Consider the following 13,832-nt stretch of genomic DNA (forward strand, 5'->3'; position numbering starts at 1 on the left):
TTTTTTTTTTTTTTTTTTTTTTAGCAATATAGTATTTTAATTGAGGTACTTAAATTGTTTTTTAGATATAATGTGATTGTATACTTAGTCTATAGCATATTATGTACATAACTTTTGTGTGCACTGGGAAATCAAAAAGTTCATGTGGCTCACTTTGGTGTGATGGTCTGGAACTGAACCCACAGTATCTCACAGGTATGACAGCAGCACAAAAATTGTAGTGCTGCAGTAAATTTTTTGGTACTGACTTCAAATTTGAGCCAGGTCAGGGAATTTTATTTGAATTTTTGGAATGCAAGATGTTTATGAAAATGTTCTAGTTTGAAGTAATATATTGCATCATAAGATTTTATTAATTGTAGTTTAAGGTTTTGAAAATAGTTCGATTGGGAGAGAGGTATGTGTTGAAATTTGAGGGTACCAAATAGCCGGTATAAACAGAAATGCAAAGGGAGGGACAGAGGGTGTATAAACTTGGAAAGTCGGTCATATTTGTTTTATTGATTTCATTATTTTGCCTTTAATTAGCCCAGCAGACAGATATCTGGACACACCTCTTAGAAAATTGGGTGCAATGGAGGGGAGAAAAGGTAATACAGAATAAATGGAGCAGTATTGGTAAAATCACTCTATCTTATCTCTTAGGGTCCCAACTAATTCATTAGAGAATGAAGGAGTTGGACTTGTTCAGTGGTGTTTAACTATAATGTTTCCACACAATAGCATACCATAAGCAGTTATAAAATGTATTACAAGACATTTGCTCCCTAAGTAGTGGGATAATGTTTTAAAATATTACGAGATTTTTTCCTTATCAGTATTTTTCTTCTGCCGTGATGATCAGTTTTTGACATGAGGATTTGCCTTACCAAAGTCAAATAAGAGGTAAGACTTGAGAACAGTTTCTACTATAAAAGAATGGGAAATATAATGTTCTTTTATGCTGGGGAATAGATTGCAGGGGTGGATGTGGGGAAGAGGAGAGAGACAGAGAGAGAAACATATTCAGTGCCAAATAGATATAGCATCTTAGCTACTTGATCCTCTGCCCTTTCTTGGGGTTAACTTTTGAAGAAGAAGGAATAGAAAGTACCTGACAAGATCGGATTAATACCTTCTTCTCAAGAAGAAAAAATAAAATAAAGTAGTGGTCCTAGAATGCTGCTTGTACTTCCTCCCATCAGGTGTTTTGAGTGAGACAATCAATGCTTACCCCCCTCATTTGGTGACACATTTGCTCACCTAGGTGTCTTCAGGACTAAAATAACACAGTGTAGCAGTCTTGTAGGAACTAAGAGCCCAGAAACATAGATAAAGATTTACTAGCATCAAGAATTACCCTCCCTACTTCTCTTCCAATTGCTCATGGCCAGTGAATTATAATCTCAGAAGTGACTCTTAAAGCTGCTTGTCCCTGGGTGCTGAAGGAAAAGCCTTGGCCAAAAACTGTTTTGGTAGTGTTTCCAGTGCTTGGGGCTCTTCACCCAAGAATGCATCCATCTTCACTATGCTGCACATTGAGATTGTCCATTCTACAGATACACATAGGTCAAGCTGTAATACCCATTGAGAGATTGAATCATACTACATGCAGCCTTCAGCTTCAAATCTAAAAGTACCCATCACCTTTACTAGAAACAATCATCTCTTTTATCCCTTGTAAGAAAAAATTAATGTGTGGGAAGTTTTCTTTGCTTGGATGTGAAAGCTACAGCTACATACAACTATATATATACATATATATATGTACATACACACACACACATATATACAAACACATATAGTTGTACATATGTATACATGTACACCTACAGTTGTAAGTAGCTATAATTCATTTATTTTGACTCTTGTTTCATATTTTATTGTATAAATAAACAATGTATTGTATCTTCCTTCACACAAGTTATCAGGACTTAATTATAAACTCTACTAATAAAGATAGTGTGTAAGTGGCATAGGGATAGAAAACTGGCTGATGAAATAGAACAGAAAATCAAGAAGTAAACTTATGCATTCATATTTAAGTACAGCAGAAGTGGCCTGTCTTATCAGTAAGAAAATGTGGGAGGATTCAAAAAATGGAACAGGAAAAATGGCTATCTGCAAAAATAAAATCATCTCCAGATAAATTAAGGACTTGAATATTAAAAACAAACTGTGAGCATCTTAGTAGAACATATTGGTGAACATATTTTAAGCACAAAAAAGCACTGACAATATTTAACAATATTAAAATTAAGAAATTTGGCTTGTCAAAAATAATCGTAAGTGAAAACATGTTATAAATGGGGAGAAGTAATCAGCAATAAACACAGCCAATAAGGACATTTTATGAAGACTAGCTAAAGAAATACAAATTAGTAGATAAAACATCGGCAACTCAAAGAAAAAAACATGGGGCAAATGCATGAAAAGGCATTTCACATCAGAGGAAACACATATGTCTAGTAAACATGTTATAAGATGTTTGACCTCATCCAAAGTGAGGGCAATGTAAATCAAGACTACTATGAGGTTTCACATTAGTCACATTATATTGGCAAAAAGTTAAAAAGCTTTAGTGTATGCAGTGTATGAGAGATATAAACCTTATATCTCTTATAAATTGCTTGTGGGGCTGTAAAATGCTAAAGCCACTTTCACATTATCTTATCAGTTTAGATGTTGACACACTCCATGAACCAACCAACAATTCTAATTCTATCTATAAAGCCGAGAGAAACTCAGATGCATGTATATCAGAAGACATATAGAATGTTTATAGCAACACTGTTTACAACAGCAAAACCTTAGAAATAACACGTATGCTCATCAACAGGAGAGTTGATGAATATATTGCTTATTTATATGACGGAATATGGAAAAACAATCAATTTGAACAAATTATAGCAAAATTTATTATATAATAAACATGAATAGTATATTATTAAATGAAAAATTATCTTAAATTGTTATCCATAGCAATGTATGCTTTTAATAAAGTTAAAACAACTAAAATCATATGCTCTATTGAAACATATGAGTTTAAAAAAAAACATAAAAAGGAAAGTAAGAGAATGATGAACTCAAGAATGCAGATAATGATTTCTTTGGATGAAAGAGATCGAGGAAGCAGGTGTGATGGAGGAAGCAGAGGTGAAGACCGTAAAGCTAGAAATGAATTATAGTCAAGAACTTGACCTTCATTTTGGGTAGTATGTTCACAAATGTTTATTACATTAACGTGAACAATCACATAAGTTTCAATAACATATGCATACATACATAAAACAAGGCCATGTATGGACCAATTAGATTATTGTTAATCCAAGTCTGGGCACTGAGATCTTTAAAAATTTTAGAAAGTAACATGTTTGCTCATGCTGGTTCTCTAAGTCTTTTAGAAAATCGAAATTAAGCTTTTTTGGCATATCTTCCCTCTGGTATGTGTTCATAATATCTTGAATACGGATATGAATTTTGGTTGCACTGATATTTGAAAGTTTATTAGAGATACAAAGAGACTTACATGACTCTTTAGCTGCAATCTACTATTCACGCATACTGATAAAACAACAGAGTGTTGTCTTGAATGTGCAAAGGTCCAATGGAGGGGTTTGTGTAATGTCTGATTCCAGTTCTCTGGGATTTTAAGGCAGAATCAGGAATGGAGGAGGGAGACTAGTGCCAGGAAGAGGCAGAAATTCAGGGTAGATGAGGCAGCTTGATGCGGCAAAGGGTCAAAGCAGAACAAAGCCAGAATTCCAAATGTTGTGGCCATCTTTCCTTAGTTAGATACCATTTCTTTCTCTAAAAATTTAGATATATAATCTTTGCTTCCATACCAACCCACAGCATTTTAATTAGTAAAATTGTCCTAATATACAAAGAATAGAGAACACGGATGTGAATTTGAAATTGCTTGCTTTTCTGAAAATGACTAAACTTTATACCAATATATAAATATTCATTCCTAAGAATTCCATATAGCAATTATTATAGTTTCTCTGATACCCCAATTAATAGGAATAACTTTAGCATAGTTCCTACACATTAATTAACTTTCAGGTATTATCCAGATTGTTTTCCTGTACTGACATCCACAGCCATGCTTCCCCCTTGAGAGGTACTAGAGTGTAAACAGTGAGGGTGCGGATGCAGGAATCAGGCAGACCTGGGTTCATCCTTGGCTCTGCCACTTAGCTATTTGGTGTTAAGCAAGTAATTTAGCTTTTCTGTACTCTGGTTTCTTGATCTGAAATGTCAAGATGATAATAATAATAATAATAGTATGTATTTGATTTTTTGCATGTTTACAAGATTAGAAGTAATAGATGTTGAGCACTTAGCAGAGAGAAAGAGCTGAACATAGGACAATTAATAAAGGATGTATTTAAATATAATTTTGTCCCAAGAAATGCTTATATAAAGATATTTTGTTCTATAGATTTATCCTAAACTTTGAGAGACTAGTTTTCTACCTGAGAGAGGCCAAACTCAAAATCCTTCTCACTTTAGAAAATAAGCTATAGAAACAGATTCTCAGTGGAATTGTATGTGTTTGAAAAAGTATACATCAAACTAAAAATGATTAACTGAATAAAGAAAGAACACACTTGTTTTTATTTCTTGACGGGATATCAACAACTCTGAGTATAACTGTGTGATCCTTTTCACTAATACTCTGTTGATTCCTGTCAAAGCAGAAGAACATGTGCTAGGCTGGTGTTGATGATTCACCCAGATTGCTTAAACATCAATTTTTCAGGCACTTCTTATTACTTCTCTGTACTTTTCCCTGTGCAATTTTGAAACGGCTTCTATATTTTTTCTTTCCGCTCAGTTAAAAGCAAAACAAAAAAACAAATTCAAACACCCCCCTTCCAAACAAAATACCTTGGAACATGTACTTGTGCAGCATGATATAACCAAAAACTTAGATATCTGTAATTCTTTAAAAAAATAGTATAGTCTGAAGGTTAAGAAACATTTGAAAATTATGGAATATTCACTTTTCTCTGCAGCCTCACCAGCACCTGTTGTTTTTTCACTTTTTAATAATAGCAATTCTGACTAATTTGAGATGGTATCTCATTGTGGTTTTTATTTGCATTTCTCTAATGACTGGTGATGCTGAGCTATGTATGTTGGCTCCTTGTATGTTTTCTTTTGAGAAGTGTTTATTCATGTCCTTTGTCCATTTTTAAAATGGGGTTATTTGCCTTTTGCTTGTTGATTTTTTTAAGTTCTCTATAGATTCTGGATATTAGGCCTTTGTCAGATACATAGTTTGCTAATATCTTCTCCCATTCTGTAGGTTGTTTGTTCTGTTGATAGTTTCTTTTGCTATGCAGAACCGCTTTAGTTTATTTGGTCTCACCTGTCTATTCTTTTGTTGTTGCTGCAATTGCTTTTGAGGACTTAGTTGAAAATTTTTTGCCAAGGTCAGTGTTCAGAAGAGTATTTCCTAGGTTGTCTTTCAGGATTTTTATAGTTTGATGTCTTACATTTAAATATTTAATCCATTTTGAGTTAATTTTTGCATATGGTGAAAAGTAGGGGTCTAGCTTTGATCTTCTGCACATGGCTAACCAGTTATCCCAGTACTTTTTATTGAGTAGGGATTTTTTCCTCATTGCTTGTTTTTGTCAGCCTTGTCAAAGATCACCTTGTAGGTGTGTGGCTTTATTTCTGAGTTTTCTATTCTGTTCCATTGGTCTATGTGTCTGTTTATTTTGTTTTCGTTTTTGTTTTAAACCAGTACCAGGCTGATTTCGTTCCTGTGGCTTTATAATATAGTTTGAAGTTGGGTAATGTGATGCCTTTGGCTTTATTCTTTTTGCTTAGGATCGCTTTGGCTATTCAGACTCTTTTTTGGTTACATATGAATTTTAGAATAGTTTTTAAAAATTTTTGTTGATTGATATTGGTGGTTTAATAGTAATAGCATTGAATCTGAAAATTGCTTTGGGCAGTATGGCCATTTTTACAATATTGATTCTTCTATCCATAATAAGCATACAGTATTTTTCCATTTGGCAGTTTTTGTAGTTCTCCTTGTAGAGATCTTTCACCTCCTAGGTTAGCTGTATTCCTAGGTATTTCATTTTTTTGTGGCTATTGTTTATAGGATTGTGTTCTTGATTTCACTCTCAGTCTGGTCATTATTGGTGTATGGAAATGCTACTGATTTTTGTACATTGGTTTTGTATCCTGAAACTTTACTAAAGTTGTTTATAAATTCTAGGAACCTTTTGGTAGAGTCTTTAATATTTTCTAGGTATAGAATCATATCGTCAGTGAAAAGAAATTGTTTGACTGCTTCTCTTCTTATTTTGATGACTTTTATTTCTTTCTCTTGCCTGATTGTTCTTGTTAGAACTTCCAGTACTACGTTGAATAGGAGTGGTGAGAGTGGGCATCCTTGTCTTGTTCCAGTTCTCCAGGGGAATGGTTAGAGTTTTTGCCCATTCAATATGATATTGGCTGTGGGTTTACCATAGATGACTCTTACTAGTTTTCTTTTTTTCAAGACAGGGTTTCACTCTGTCACCTAGACTGGAGTGCAGTGTGATGGTCACCACTAACCACAGCCTTGACCTCCTGGGCTCCAGTGATCCTCCCACTTACGCCCCCCAAGTAGCTGGGACTACAGGTGTGGACCACCACACCCAGCTAATTTTTGTATTTTTGGTGTAGACAGTGTTTTACCATGTTTCCTAGGCTGATCCTGTGCTCCTCAGCTCAAGCAATCTGCTCCCTCAAACTCCCAAAATTTTGGGATTACAGGCATGAGCCACCACACCCAGTCTGCTCTTATTATATTGAGGTATATTTATTTGGTACCTAGTCTGTTGAAGGTTTCTTATCATGAAGGGATATTGTACTTTATTAAAACCTTTTACTGCATCTATTGAGATGACCATATGGTTTTGCTTTTGATTCTGTTTATGTGGTGAATCATTAAATTGGTAAATAATGTAGTAAATCAATAAAATAAATGATAAATCAACATTTATTAATATGCCTATGTTGAATCAGCTTTGCATACAGGAATAAAGCCTACTTGATCATGGTATATTAATTTTGATGTGCTGCTGGATTCAATTTGCTAGTATTTTGTTGAGGATTTTTGTGTCTATGTTCATAAGGGATAGTCCAGCCACTGTGGAAAGCAGTCTGTGGATTTCTCAAATAACTTAAAACAGAGCCCCCATTCAACCCAGCATTCCCATTACTGGGTATATACCCAGAAGAAAATAATTCTACCAAAAAGACACTTGCACTTGTATGTTCATCACTGCATTCATCATAATAACGAAGACATAGAATCAACCCAGGTGTCCATCAATGATGGAATGGGTAAAGAAAATGTTATACATATACATCATGGAATGCTGTGGAGCCATAAAAAAGAACGAAATCATGTTCTCTACAGCAACATGGATGGAGCTGGAGGTCATAATCCTAGGCAAATTAATACAGGAACAGAAAACCAAATATTTCATGTTTTCGCTTGTAAGTGGGAGCTAAACATTGAGTACACATGGACATAAACATGGGAACAGTAGACACTGTGGACTACTAGAGGGTGAAGTGGGGACTGGTTACAAAACTACCCATCAGGTACTGTGCTTAATACCTGGGAGATGGGATCTGTACTCCAAACCTCAGCATCATGCAATAATTCCAATGTAACAAATCTGTACATGTACCCTCTATATCTAAAATAAAAGTTGAAACAGAAAGATAGAAATGTTGGAAATTTCCAGGAAATACTAGTTTATTGCCATCACTAGACCGAATAAGTTTATTATCCCAAAACTGGAGTATTCTCAATCCCTCTAATGGTCCACCTAAGAGAGATACTGATTCCTATGACTCATAGTTATTGATACCCTTAATTAGCATTTTTGCCTGAGAACCAATTTATGTAAAATAAAACTAAAATAAAGTGACAGTTAACAAAATATTTTAAAAATATATCTTTAAAAAATGATAAATGATCATTTAAATATATCTAAACACTACAATAGAATAAAAAAAACCCACCAATACCAAGAGAGCATATCGTTTAACAGGAAACAAAAACATATTCAATTCTCTTTTACTTTACTAATTCCCAAAGGGAAAGACTAAATGTATACAACTCCAACTAATTATTTTATTGTACAAAGTATTTCCAATGGGAAAACAATTGTGTGTGTGTGTGTGTGTGTGTGTGTGTGTGTGTGTGTGTGTTTCATATTAGAAAATTAGCAAGAAGGAGGCAGCTTTCTAAACTCTCATACTGAAATTTAATTAAAGACCATATTCTGAGCTCCATTTGACTCATGGATCACCAGTTGGTCACAGCTGATATAAACCTATAGATTACACATAATATTATTTGTTCTTATTTCCAATTCTGCTTGTATGTTTAATTAAGTAAGTTCCACTGCAAGTTAGGACTAGCAGCCTCAAGGTTTACCCTTTGATTTCAGTCAACTTAGTGATAGGTTTTCCGTAGGAACAGGGCTCTGAGGATCCCTAGACACAGCCCACAGTTCAAATGAAGTCTGCAATTGTGTGCTACTGTGTACTTTGGAAACATATCTTTTAACCATCCTCTAGACCCTGGTTTTGCAACTTCAGAACTATTGACAGTTTAGATCAGATAGTTTTGGGTCTGAGTTGAGGGGAGTGGTGTTTTGACAATCATTTAGCCATATTCCTGGTTTCTACCCACTAATTGCTAGTACCACAAGCATTTTAGTGACAACCAAAAATGCCTCCAGTCACTATTAAATGTCTCTAAGGGGCAAAATTAACCCAAATTAAGAACCACTGTTCTCACCCTTAACTTTGTTGATGATCCCAAGTTCTTACCTTTTTAACAATATATCAAATATTGTGTATCTTTAAAATGTATGAAATTCCATTCTAACACATGGGACTTGGTTGTTTATTTGTTAATCCTTTGGATAGGTGCTTTGAGGAATGTACATGGTTGGGCTCATTGAAAATTTAAAATTTCATTCCTAATAGTCTTAACATTAAAGTTTAATGTGAGGAACATTTACCATTGTCCCTTCTGAAGGACTCTGAGTATAAGGCATACTGAAAACACAACACTTAGCCAAGCAAAAATCCTACCTCTTGAAGAACCAGACTCCTTAAGAAAATAATGTTCTAATTTCACCCTAAGGAAATATAACTAAAAAATTTGTCCTAAGAATGTGGGCAGCAAGCGGTAACTTAAAATTATTGAAAGATCAAGCCCTAGCCTTTTCTCTATTGGAGTTTCTGTTTAAAGGAGAATGTGTAAGGCCTTTAAAATATTTAAGAGGTCTCTAAAAGAAGGAAGTAGAGAGAAACAAATCATGACTATAAAACTCTCAGGCTGATTAAGTCAGAGCTGAGGAAGCATTTTATTTCCTCTCTGAAGTCCTAATCTTTTTCTCCTAATTCTATTTTCTTAGGCTGATATGCTTTAAACTCCAGATCACCTAAGTCCTGATTTACTAACTGTCTATTCCATTTTTTCAATCACCCTTTCTTCTCTAGTGTATCACTTCTGACAACCTCTCCTTTTCCTACTCATTTAACCTCAGAAGTGTGATGTAGATCCAGGATTCTATTAGAGAATAAGACAACATATTACTAAACTAACCAACCAAATAAATGTACTATGTATTTTTTACTGCTCTAAATATAGTTATTAGCAGAATATCTCATTTTTTTAAACCAGGAGGTGTGCTATATATTTAAAACAAAAATATTAACAAATATGGTACTTATCACTTAATGAATACATGATTTTGAGCAATTCCTTTATTTCTCTGAACTTCAATTGTTTTGTTGGTCAGTTGGATAATTGGGATAAATGAGAAAAAGTAAAAACTTTTCGAAGTTATACATACTCGTTTTGCATATAATAAATGCAAAAACATCAGCCCTTAGTAGGTATTCAAGAAGGAAGTCTCCCATTTCCAGTATCTTCTACAAGGAAAATAATTTATGATTTCATAAACCTCTGCGCTGGCTTTTGACTGAAAATTATTCACTTCTAATTTCAGGGAAAGTATATTGAAGCCAGTACCAGCACTTTGATTCCCAAAGCAAAAACTGACTGCTGAAACCGTCAAGTGACAGTGAGTGATTCAACCTTCTTTTTACTGGATTATTTTCTGGTTAAGTTAACACACATTTCAAAACTTACCCAGAATCGCTGCCTCTTGGCTTTGACACAGAACTTAAAGTGATGCTGTTTCAGGGGAAACTGAAATGCAAAGGATGTTATGTTGCATTTACTTTAAGGTTCATTCACTCTGACTTTTACATGACTTGTTAGACATTAGCCTCCCTGTTTTGGAAAGGCCAGGTACATCAGGGTTAGTGCAGAGGGTGAACACTATTAGTTTGCACTTTGTCACTGTCATCCAGCTGCTGAATGGCTGCGTTTTACATTGCACAGGTAATGAAAGATGTCAGAGCTATTTCAGGGAAATGGCTCCTACACAAGTCAAAACTCAACAGAGGACTCATGGTTTCTGATTTTCAGTAAGAAAAAGTTTTTCTGTCTAAGTCCCTCAAATAGCCAGCATTCAATTTTCAATGAGACTATAGTAATAATTTTCTGTAAGTGCATATTGTTAAACAATTGATGAACTCTATGACAGAATTGGTTCAGAATTTATTTTAAAATGTAAGTAAATATAAGATAAACTTAAACTTTGCTTCCAATATTTGCTTTAAACTGGATATTAATCAAAACTAAGTATCAGAATGAGATGCACATTGTGTTGTTATTCTTTCTTTTTGTTAACTCGTATGACTGTAAAAACTTAAATAACAGCATGTTTACTCAACACTGTGCTGATCTCACTTGCACCCATCTAAGCACAGCCCAACAAGCTGCCATAGCCAAACACTGACAGTTCACTGGGGCATTAAGCAAGGATTTTATTTTACTTTATTACATCTTATCATACTTTTCATTTTTTATTCCATTATGGTAGGCTCATCTATCTTCCTCTCACACTGCCAGAGGCTACTGGTCTGTATTACAGCTCAGTTGCAAACTCACTCAGAAGAAAGATCAAATGAGTGAAAATGGAAGCGCACCATAACCACTGTTACCATTCAAACTCATAAAATTTCTGTACCCTTGGGGGGTTTCTTAAGATCCCAAGTACAGTCTGCAGGGGAGAACATGAATTATATGCAGGGAGATTTGGTTTTCAGTTCTGACCCTGATGTTTACTAGCTGAAAACAGTAATATTTCTGGTATCAATATTTCCATATTTACACATTAATAATTGGACTAGATACTATGTCACTTATAGCTTAAAATATTATTCATCAAACAATAAGAGACTGTTTAGTTTTTAAGTAAATAATTGTGTACACGCTCTTTGTTCTCAGTGAAATACAAGCAGATTTTTAAACTCTTGGAATGTTTTGGCAGTGATATCACTTTGTAAGTAAATATTGGCTTTTGTAATGGTTAAGTTTATGTGTCAAATTGACTGGAACATGGTTGTTCCTAAATATCTGGCTAAACATTATTTCTGGATGTGTCTCTGAGAGTGTCTCTGGATGAAATTAGCATTTGATTGTGTAGACCGAGTAAGGCAGATTGCCATCCCCAACGCGGGTGGGCGTTGTACAATCCTTCGAGGGGCTGAATGGAATACAAGGGTGGAGGAAGGGAGAATTCACTCTCTTTGCCTGACTTATTGAGCTGCGACATTGTTCTCTCTTGTCCTTGGACTGGGACTCACACCGTCAGCATTCCTGGTTCTCAGGCCTTTGGACTTGGACTTGAAATACACCAACTTTCCTGGGTCTTCAGTTTATGGACGGCAGATTATGGGGCTCCTCAGCCTCCGTAATTATGTGAGGCAATTCCTTATAATAAATCTCTTACTAGATATGCAGCTGACCATTGAACAGTGTGGCAGTTAGGTGTGCTGACCGACCCCCATGCGGTCAATAATTCACACACAAATTTTTACTCCCTAAAAGCATAATTACTAGTATCCTACTGTTTACTGGAAGCCTCATTGATAACAAAACAGTTGATTAGCACATTTTTTGTTATATGTATTATATACAGTATTCTTACAGAAAAGTAAGCTAGAGAAAAAAATATTATGAAGAAAATCATAAGGAAGAGAAAATATATTTGTTATTAATTAAGTGGAAGTGGATCTTCATAAATGTCTTCATCCTTATTGTCTTTAAATTAACTAGGCTGAGGAGGAGAAAGAAGAGGAAGGATTGGCTTTGCTGTCTCAGGGCTGGCAGAGGTGGCAGAGGTGGGGGGGTTGGGCATGGAAGAGATGGCAAGAGAGGTAGGTATACTCGGTGTAACTTTTATTGAAAAAAATTCATATATAAGAAAACCCACGTAGTTCAACCTCATGTTGTACAAGGATCAATCGCATCTATGTATATATGTGTATGTGTATAAATATAAATATCGATATTAAGAAAGAGATATATCAATAAGATATATATGTATGTATATAGACATATATAGTACATATCTAGAAGGAGATATATCCAATTGGATACATACTGTTGGTTCTGTGTCTCTGGAGAACCCTGACTATATATTTTTTTCCAAAAAGTGGACTTTTCAAAACTAATGGCAAATTTTTAATTCTTTATATTGGATTATACATTTTTCATGTCATTCAAAACAATTTTGCATATATTACCTTATCTTTTATTTATTTTTTCCATTTTTTAAGAAATTTGGGACTCACGCGATATAACTGTTAAAAATCAACATCTTATCGTGACATACAGTATAGGTGTATAAATATTACTTTGCAGTTTAATAATAGTTGTAATGAGAACCCTTTTGTTGTTACTATCACACAGATGAAGTATTAGACCCTTCCTGGAGGTCTTCCTCTGTCCCTTTTCTGTGCCAGTTTCCTCACACCTTCAAACAAACTCACTCTGTTTTATCTGCTCTGCCACAAGGAAGCTTTAAGCATTTTTTTCTTTGCTGCAAACACAGTATTAAGCAATGTCAATAGAGTGCACTGGAAGAACTTTGTGGGAGGAAGTGGCTTCTCATTCCAAAGGCCAAGACGCCTTTGGCTTCTTGCTCCTACTATGTGGTTTGTAAACATGTGCCACCCTGATGATGAGAGGATTCTGAATATGGTGGTTCCTGGACGCCCTCTTTGCATTTAGAAGCCAATGTTGGCCTTCTTGCACTCCAGAGGGGTATTTCCTGCTTGTCCAGTGATTGTGGACTAACTTTGGCTTGGAAAACTTAGTAAGCATACTATCCTGTGGGATGCAACTATACCTTCTCCAACGATGAACCCAAAGTCTTGAGAAGGGGTACTCCTTTCCAAGTCTGTCCTTCCATAACTGCTCTCCCTCAACCCAACAGTATTCTTCAGAATTCTGCCTACATATCTGTAATTACTCCTTTGTTATATATCTTTAGCTCCTGACTGATAAACCTTCAAAATCAAAATGCCTTTTCCGATTATCCTCAAGATAGCCACTATTCTGACTCATGTATAAAGATTGTCTTGATTTCCTTTATAGTTTTGTCACCTATGCATTTATTTTTAAACAACATAGTTTCATTTTTCCTTTTTTAGAAAATTATATAAACTCAGTCTGTAATCTTTTTTCTTTTGTTGTTATTCAAAATGATGTATTTTAGAAACCCTAATGTTGCTGTACATATGGTCTGCTTTATTCACATACCCCCATTGTATTTTCCATGGATTTTTCCCAGTGTTTGACAAGTATGAGCAATTGCATATATATAATATAATTACATATAATATACATTATTATATTATATATTATATATGTATTATATATAATATAT

This window comes from Rhinopithecus bieti, unplaced genomic scaffold (assembly GCF_001698545.2).
Source record: "Rhinopithecus bieti isolate Rb0 unplaced genomic scaffold, ASM169854v2 scaffold_6113, whole genome shotgun sequence".
In the NCBI taxonomy this organism is placed as follows: domain Eukaryota; kingdom Metazoa; phylum Chordata; class Mammalia; order Primates; family Cercopithecidae; genus Rhinopithecus; species Rhinopithecus bieti.